We start from the raw sequence: 8,618 nt of genomic DNA, 5'->3' as shown, positions 1-8,618 counted from the left end.
ATAAGATCTATTTATTCATCTTATTGATTCATGAATATTATTCATCTTATCTATTATTCAATAGTTTCATCTATTGAACTTATTTTCAAAGTCTGTACCAACCAGTTTGGGTGAAGATTTTGGAAAATAGGCGTGTTCATGCATAATATGTATGATTATGGATATCTTAATATTTTATTTCTAATTTCCTACTATAAATACAGATTTTTTAATTTGTTTTTAAAATAAAGATATAGGAGATAATATCTACTTAGAGCAAAATCAACAACAAAAACAAGAAAAAACAGATTCAAGTGCAAAATTAAGCACCAAGCTGGCTTTCTTTTCTTTCTTTTCTCTTTTTTTTAGATAAAAAAGTGTTGTTTTACTCTGGATGGGGTCACACTTTCTTTGAATTTGTGATATCAGGTGTGTGTAGCACTCCTGATCCTGGGCTCTCCTGCGGGGCATCAGAGTGAAACCGTCTCTGGCAAATGGGGAACATATTCATTAATTGACTTATCACACCTTAAGCACAGCAACCTATGCCTTCCTAAGGATTTCCTGGCCCAGAAGTCGATGTGAAGCTAGCCCTCTAAGAAGCTATCTCTTAATGCTGTTGAGGTGTCTTGAATGCACTTTGAGAGTCATTGGTTGAAAGTGACATTCAAACCCAGTGTCCTTCCCACAGTAGTGTGTTTTTCCGTTGATTTACCTGGTCTATATACATGGTCAATAGGCAATAGCTCTTTCTACTGCGGCAATCAGCTGCTTTTAGGGTTTGAGCTGATTTCACCTTTCACTCTGAAAAGCACCCAGTGATCTACATATCTGGCATTCCACTGTGTTTGCTGGATCAAGAACGTTATTAACACCACTGGCGAGCTGTTAGAAATGCAGAATTTTGGCCCCACCTCATGCTACTGAAACAGAATCTGCATTTTAAAAGTTATCCAGGTTAGGGGCACCTGGGTGGCTCAGTCGGTTGAGTGTCTGACTTCAGCTCAGGTCGTGATCTCACAGCTTGTGAGTTCGAGCCCCGTGTCGGACTCTGTGCTGACAGCTCAGAGCCTGGAGCCTGCTTCAGATTCTGTGTCTCCCTCTCTCTCTGCCCCTAACCCACTCATGCTCTGTCTCTGTCTGTGTCAAAAATAAATAAACATTAAAAAAATAAAAAATAAAATAAAAAATAAAAGATATCCAGGTTATATGTATGCACATAAAAATGTGAAAGGGACAGGGTACATTTCACAATTTTCTTTCTACCTCAGGCCTTAGAACTATGTCTTGAGTAAAGGAAGAATTCTCTTGCTGAGTGTGCAATGGCACTTCTAATATGGTGGGACTTTTTTTTCCATTTTGTTTTATTTTTATTTTTGATTCATGTTAGGGTCAGGAGCAAGAGTCAGCAAACTTTCTATGTGAAAGGGAGTGTGTAAATATTTTAAGATCTGTACACCCAAGAGTCTCAAACTACTCAACTCTGCAGCTATAGCAACACAAGAAAGCAGCCAAAGAGAATATAGTGAACATGATTGTATTCCAATAAAACTTTATTTACAAAAACAAGCAGTGGGCCAGCAACCACCCCAGTCTAGAGGCTACTTCTTTGTTATGTTGTGTATACTGATGACCCCAGGATTTAGTGCTTTGCATGCCAGCTAGAAATTAAAAGACAATGGAATCCAGGCTGTTGATCTGTCAGGCGGCAGAATGGTATAAGGCAGTGGTTGTGAACATTTGAATCAAATAATTCTGGCTTTTAAAAAATGCTGATACCAGATCCTACCCCAAAATTAACTAAGTCAGATTCTTAGGAAGATGAGACCCAGGAATTTGTACATGAAAAAAAACCCTCTTGTGATATTAGTGAACCAACCCATTTTGCCTCAGACTGAGGGAACTCCATGCATGTGAGATTTCCCAATGCTAAAACTGGGACAATCCCCAACTGGGCCGGTTGGTCTCCCTAGGAGTTGGGAAGCACTGGTATGTAGAGAAACATATGAAGTTGTATCCTTATATAAAGCTGGGTTCTTTCTTGTACGATCTGGAGAAAATTTAACTTAATATGTCTTTGTTTCCTCACTTTTAAATGAGAATAAAGCTACCTAACATACAAAACCTAACGTGATAGATGCTCAACAGAAACTCTTTCACTGCCTCTCCTCTGACTGAATTCCTTTTAAACATAGCCAGAAGTTGTTAGAGCAATTTAAACTTAACTCTAGTACAGTCATTTAAAAAACCAATTAAACTGCCAGTGAAGGCTTGAAAATGATTTTTTTAAAACAACAACAACAAAATATATGAACCCACATGGACAATGAGAACAGAAGTGTAGACAATAGCGGATAAAAACGTTCAGTGAAGTGGAAACGTAGTAACTGCTTCAGACAAACAACAACAAAAAAGCTATGCCTCAAGCACATGCAGGAGATACACTCAAGAAGCAAGCCAATTTGCTCCCGAGAATAGTGCCATGACACGGGTACCACAGAGTTGTGGAGAGAGACCAAGGGCTAAAATATAGGACTGGCTGACTACTGTATTTGGAGCAGACAGGTCTCCAGCGTCCCCCGCCATTACATAGTGCAGGGTATCACCCCCTTACAGGGTGATTTGCACATCCCAACTCACCTTCCACAGGAGCGTGCTGCTTTATTCTCAGGAGAAATAAAAAGGAAGAAGTTTGAGACCCAAGGACATCAGTATAGTAAAGAGCACCATTAAACATGACGTTAAAAGTACGTCTATGTCTGAATCATAGAAGCCAAACATAGCCCTTCCTGCTTCCCAAAATTCCTACAGCCAACCTATTTCTCCCATGAAGAAAATTGAAAAATTCTTTTCTGGAGAAAAGAAATGGCCTTAGAGAAAATGTATAAGCATATCTTTCCACATTGACCATTAGGAATCCCCCCAGTAAAGTAAACTGGTTCCCTGAAGAGTACCTTAACACAACAACATGTCCCTCAAATACTCAAGAGATAACATTCCATTCTTTAGTGTTTCACTCTTAAATATGAACGGTCAGCCAAGTAAGGGTCACTAATAATCGAAGAAAGGTATCAAACTGAGATAGATAAAAAAATAGTAAAAACTATCTATATAGACAAAACAGCAATGAGAAAATAAAAGTTCTAACCATAAAAGACTAATAAAATGTGTTGAAATAGAAAACAAAAGTTTCAAAAAAGAAAAAGGAGAAAAGAATGTTTAAAAGAAAAAATCAGAAAAAACTGTTGAACATGAAAACTATGAGAGCAGAGGGGAGCTTGGGTGGTTCAGTCGGTTAAGCAGCCGACTTCAGCTCAGGTTATAATCTCACAGTTCAGAAGTTCAAGCCCCACGTCAGGCTCTGTGCTGACAGCTCAGAGCCTGGAGCCTACTTTGGATTCTGTGTTTCCCTCTCTCTCTGCCCCTTCTCTACTCATGCTCTGTCTCTGTCTCTGTCTCTCTCTCTCTCTGTGTGTCTCAAAAAAAAATTTTTTTTAATTAAAAACATTAAAAAAAAACTATGAGAGCAGAAAAGAAAAAAAAATTTGAGAGTAGAAACATATGTATAAACAAAGGAATATAAAATTTAGGAAATTTCCCAGATGACAAATTGCCCAAAAATTGCCCAGAATGTAAAATAAGTCACACACACAAAAAAAGATTCTATTTTTTTGTTAAGGAAAGAAATAGGTCTTAGCAAGTCAATCAAGGATGCTAACATTGAATTAATACTTGTAGGAAAGAAAAAAAGAGTTACAAGAAGAGCAAAAATTGTTAAAGAGACACAATATTTTCCAGAATTAAAGGTTTCCCATCTCTAGATAGAAAGGCCAGGAACCTGCCCCCACAATAATGGGGTTTTGGAATGGTGGGGGTTCAGAGCTGATGGCCAAGAAAGAATTCTTGAGACATCTTGGGTGCAAAAAAGGTGATTTTATTAAAGCACAGGGATAGGACCCATGAGCAGAAAGAGCGGCCCTGGGGTTACAAAGAGTGACTGGTTATATACTGCAGAGGCAGGGAGGTAAAGGCAAAGGGAGGCCTCAAGAAGGACTTTGATAGGCTAAAGAGGACTGCTAAGATACTGGAGGCCTTGCTATTGTCAAGCTGAGGTTGTTTTCCCTCTAGTAAGCCATTAACATTACAACAGTAGAGAGTTCCTACAGAAATGGTATACTCTGTATTTGCCCCAAGTATTTGTCACTGGGCTGCAGGTTATAAGAAAGTTTTTTTTATTTGCCATTTCCTTCTTTCCTTTGTTCCCCATATCACTGTGGAGGGGAGGGTGATGTTGGGGCTGCAGGAAATTGAGTTTATAGGTTTCTGGAGGTTGGGCTATTGATAAGATTGCCTCTTTCTTGTAATTTACTAAGACATGTAAACTGATGGAGATTCTGGTCTTTCATGACTATGATCTCTGTCAGTTAACTATTTGTTTTCCCCTTTCCTTTGTTCTTGGGCAGCCAGGAGTGCCTGAGGAATATCACACATATCCCACCTGGGACACGGGTTGGGGGTGCAGCGTGTCAGCTTGCCTTATGCTCCCTCATCAACAAGAAGATAGATACCAAGACCCATCACAATGAAATTTTCACTCATCAGAGACAAAGATATGACCCTAAAAGCTTCCAAGAGATACATTTAACAAGAATTAGAAAGTGATTTGATTTCTTAGTAAACAGCACTAGGTGTTAGAAGACAAATTCTATACTCAACAAAACTCTCTCATAAATGAAGGCAAAAGTGATATTTTCAGACATACAAAAGCTGGAAGAATTTATTACCAGCAGATTTACGTTACAAAAACCATTAAAGAAATTCCTTCAAGCAGAAGGAAATGAGATTAAATGGAAATGAACAAAAGAATGAATAAGACAGGAAATGTTAGCTATATGGGTTCATATACAAGACCTAATCATATTACTTAATTTCTTTTAAATATAATTAAACATTTAAACACAAAGAAAAACAACATATGGTGGAGGTTGTAATAAATATAACAGTAAAATACACAACAACAATAGCACAAAGGTCAGAAGGAGTGAAATGGAAGTATATACTGTTGGGAAAATGAATAAAGTTTTACACCGTAAAATGGCAGATGGGACTAAAACAAGCTCTGGTCTCTAGCTTGGAGACCCCTCTTCCGGTTCTTCTTGCCCCGTTTGCTATGAGCGCAGGAAACCTCCCACAGAATGGAAGCTGACAACTATAAATTAACCTTCCCGTTTGTATTGGGCACTCAGATTGTTGGAGAAACGGTTTCCTCTGAGGCCACCGGTGTTAAATGAATCTCCAATCCACCAAGATCTCTGAGTACCACTTGGTTTTCCCGCCAGCGTTCAGCCTGGTTCTGTAACATATTTGGTTCCCTGACCAGGAAACCCAACTGCGCTGGCCCATTGTTGCCACCGGTTTGGGAGAACAGCCAGGTGGTGACGGAAGGAGGGATCACTAGGGAGAAGGTGTGCCTGGCCTCAATTTCAGCAGGTCACCTCAGGCTGGCCCCACTCCGCTGTTCCCGCCAGACTCCAGGAGACTTGGCAGGTGAGGACCTGGACCTGACGTCGAAACCGGTAAGGCTGGGGCCCAATCTAGTCAGGCCCACTCACGAGAGTGGAAGGGGGGCCTAATCACTCCCCAGAGACCTCAGAGGTCTCACAGGTAGGAATTCTGTGGGAAGGAATGTAATAACTTCAGGTGTGTATGTGAGTGTGAACGCGGGGATTGGCCAGGCTTGCCAGTTGAGCTCGAGTTTGTGGCTCCATGGATGGGCACCCTCAAGGTCCCCAAAATTCTACCAAGTCTGGGTGGACTCTCCTGCCTCACGGTGAAAGGCTTATGGTCCAGGGCAGCATCAGATCAGACTCCTATCACAAGTCACAAAGCTGAGTCTGCTATGGCCAAGTCTCACTTAAAGTTTCCCTTGGGAACATGACCAGTGGAATATCTGATTGGTCCTCTCATCCAAGGGGATACCCTCCCTTTGTCTGTCTCCAAGACACTGAACACAAGAAAGGAATTAATAATAGGATCAAAATAGAGTAAGCCTACAATTTTAGAAGTCATGCTCAAAAATTTATGAAGGGATTTTCAGGTGATTACGAAGTGAAAATGACACCCAGGAAGTTAAGGACTTTTTGTGAACTAGGATGGCCCATATTCAATGTAGGATGGCCCCCAGAAGGGACATTAGATGCTCAAATAGTGCAGCAGGTTTGGCTGATAGTCACTGGGAACCCAGGTCATCCTGATCAATTTCCATACATCGACTCCTGGCTTGAAATTGCCCAAAATCCTCCGCCTTGGGTGCAATTCATCCATAGCAAGCAGAGCCAGGCAAAGGTTTTAGCCTCTTTATCCAGAGACTCACCCAGGGAGCCAAAGAAGCAACTCACCACTCTCCTAGTGTTTGCAGGAGACCCAGAGGAAGATCCCGTCCATCTGCCACATTATAACTCACTGGACTCCCTCCCCCCTGCCCCTGAGCTAGAAACTCCTTCCCCATCTGTCTTTCCTCCACTGCCACCACTGCCCAACTCTCTTCCCCTCCCCAACCCAGAGAAGCCTCCCCAACAAGGGCCAGAAGCCAGACTGTGCCCCAGACCCAGACCTAATGCTCTCCACACGCCTGTAAGGGAGACAAGAGAGCCTGAAAGACAGAATGAGGATGGAACAGTTCAGCCCCATTGTTCCATGATATATCAACCTTTCTCTACAACTGACCTCCTCAACTGGAAACACAACATTCCATCATACTCTGAAAAGCCACAAGCAATGGTCAACTTGATGGAGTCCCTCTTCCAGACCCACCAACCAACTTGGGAAGATTGTCAACAGTTACTCTGTATTCTGTTTAATACAGAAGAAAAAGAAGAAGAATGAGAGAAACATGACAGTATCTAGAAGATCATGCACCTCCAGGGATCAATGACCCTGCCATCTGGGCTCAAGCTGTCATGCCTGAAGAACGCCCAACATGAGATTTCACCACAGAAGAAGGACAAGCCCGCATCCCACAATACCAGGAAGCCCTCCCTCGGGGAATCCTAGCTGGAGCCAAAAAGCCCATGAACATGACTAAAATATCATCAGTCACACAGCAGCCTGGGAAGTCTCCCGGAGACTACTATGAAAGACTATGTGAAGCATACCGTGTATACCTCCCCGCTTTGACCTGAGGCACCAGAAAGTCAACAAATGGTAAATACCTCTTTTGTGGCACAGGCTACCCCAGATATCAGAAGAAAACTCCAGAAGTTGGAGGGCTTTGCCAGGATGAATATCCCTCAGCTGATAGAGGTCACCAATAAAGTTTTCATAAACAGAGAAGTCGCAGCCAAAAGAGGAGAGAAGACTAAAACAGAAAGCCACCCTTCTCGCAGCAACACTAAAAGAAACAGACACTGCAAAGATGAGAAGACCCCAACCACCAAAAGGAGGGAAGCCCAGAGCCCCCTTAGCAAGGACCAATGTGCATACTACAAAGAGAAGGGACACTGGAAGAATGAATGTCCCGACAAGAGACAGTCCCAGAAACACAGCCAATATCAGGAGGAACCTTGAGAAGGGGACCTTATTGGTCTGGCCAAGATAGAATCAGACGGAAGGGGACACTGGCTCTCCCTCCCTGTTCCTCTGCCTAATAGATGTGAGGGATTCTTCCTCATTTCCCAGGTTAACAGCTATAATTGGAGCCAACTGTGGTTAGTCCACCTCCGGATGGGGACTTAAGGAATGTTCCCAAGCAGTTGCTGAAAATCCATTTGTTTCTGGGAAATTCCCTGTCTTCTCTGGCCTGATGTAGACTCCATATTTCCACTTTGGTGGAAAAAAATATGGCGTCTCCTCCTCTGAGTTAAGGTTTTGAATAAAGTTTTCCTTCTCTGCCTTCTACTGGCACCTTGCCTCTTCCGCCTTCCTCTCCCCCTGCTGTTTCTGCACCAGCTTGGGTGTGGTCTACATAACTGGTTCCTATACCCTCCTTAGTGCCTCAGGCACCATTAGCTCCTCCTCCCATCCTCAAGGTCAGGGAGTAAAGTGCACCCCCTTGGACATCTAGGTCTTTTCCAAATAGAATGAATTGCTAAAGCTTTGATTACTGAATATAGGTTTGTGTTTTTAAGTTCTTATTGCAGAGAAATTAAGGCTATTTGGACCTATTGGAAAACATGCTTTGTACTTAATTGGTTCGTGAATTTACCATCTAAAAAAATTCTGGTGTAAACACCTCTCGGTTACTTAGTCCTCAACTGGGGACTAAGGTTTCCTAAGAGTTAAAATTCTGCTAAGTATACTTAAGACTGATGGAAATAAGGAAAGCAACCCTGTATGTAGGAAAGTAGGAGGTATGTAAGAAAGATATAAGGAATGGAAATACATTTTTATTGAGGGCAAAAGAAAGTAATTTTGTCCTAAGTGAGACTGGTTATTTTGAGAGAAATGTCTTTGGGACAAAGTTTGAAGGCAAAGGAAAGTTGTAGAAGGTTCATGAAGGGATATCTTTGGAAAGGAATTTTATATGTGCTCAGGATGGACTAAGGTTGAGATGAATGGAATTTTAAAAGTACACTGGTATAAGGTTGAAATTCTGCTTTTCTCTCTGCTCAAATGACAAAGTTTTCTTGGACTGTTGATCT

This window comes from Herpailurus yagouaroundi, unplaced genomic scaffold (assembly GCF_014898765.1).
Source record: "Herpailurus yagouaroundi ecotype Mexico unplaced genomic scaffold, PumYag 159, whole genome shotgun sequence".
NCBI lineage: Eukaryota > Metazoa > Chordata > Mammalia > Carnivora > Felidae > Herpailurus > Herpailurus yagouaroundi.
Note: the sequence above shows the minus strand (reverse complement) of the source record.